The following is a 946-nucleotide window of genomic DNA, read 5'->3' on the forward strand; positions in this document are numbered from 1 at the left end:
TCTCTGCTCCCACGCTATAACCAGCCGCTCCTCTCTGCTCCCACTCTGTAAACAGCCGCTCCTCTCTGCTCCCACTCTGTAACCAGCCGCTCCTCTCTGCTCCCACTCTGGAACCAGCCGCTCCTCTCTGCTCCCATTCTGGAACCAGCCGCTCCTCTCTGCTCCCACTCTGGAACCAGCCGCTCCTCTCTGCTCCCACTCTGGAACCAGCCACTCCTCTCTGCTCCCACTCTGTAAACAGCGGCTCCTCTCTGCTCCCACTCCGTCAACTGCCCCTCCTCTCTGCTCCCACTCTGTAACCAGCCGCTCCTCTCTGCTCCCACTCTGTAACCAGTCGCTCCTCTCTGCTCCCACTCTGTAAACTGCCTCTCCTCTCTGCACCCACTCTGTAACCAGCCGCTACTCTCTGCTCCTACTCTGGAACCAGCCGCTCCTCTCTGCTCCCACTCTGGAACCAGCCGCTCCTCTCTGCTCCCACTCTGGAACCAGCCGCTCCTCTCTGCTCCCACTCTGGAACCAGCCGCTCCACTCTGCTCCCACTCTGTAACCAGTCGCTCCTCTCTGCTCCCAATCTGGAAGCAGCCGCTCCTCTCTGCCCCCACTCTGTAACAAGCCTCTCCTCTCTGCTGCAACTCTATAACCAGCCGCTCCTCATTCTCTGCCTCAGTAACCAGCCGCTCCTCTCTGCTCCCGCTCTGTAAACAGCCGCTTCTCTCTGCTCCCACTCTGGAACCAGCCGCTCCTCTCTGCTCCCACTCTGGAACCAGCCGCTCCTCTCTGCTCCCATTCTGGAACCAGGCGCTCCTCTCTGCTGCCGCTCTGAAATTATCCGCTCCTATCTGCTCCCACTCTGTAAACAGCGGCTCCTCTCTGCTCCCACTCCGTCAACAGCCCCTCCTCTCTGCTCGAACTCTGTAAACAGCCGTTCCTCTCTGCTCCCACTCCG

Source organism: Pristiophorus japonicus, unplaced genomic scaffold, assembly GCF_044704955.1.
Source record: "Pristiophorus japonicus isolate sPriJap1 unplaced genomic scaffold, sPriJap1.hap1 HAP1_SCAFFOLD_46, whole genome shotgun sequence".
Taxonomy (NCBI): domain Eukaryota; kingdom Metazoa; phylum Chordata; class Chondrichthyes; family Pristiophoridae; genus Pristiophorus; species Pristiophorus japonicus.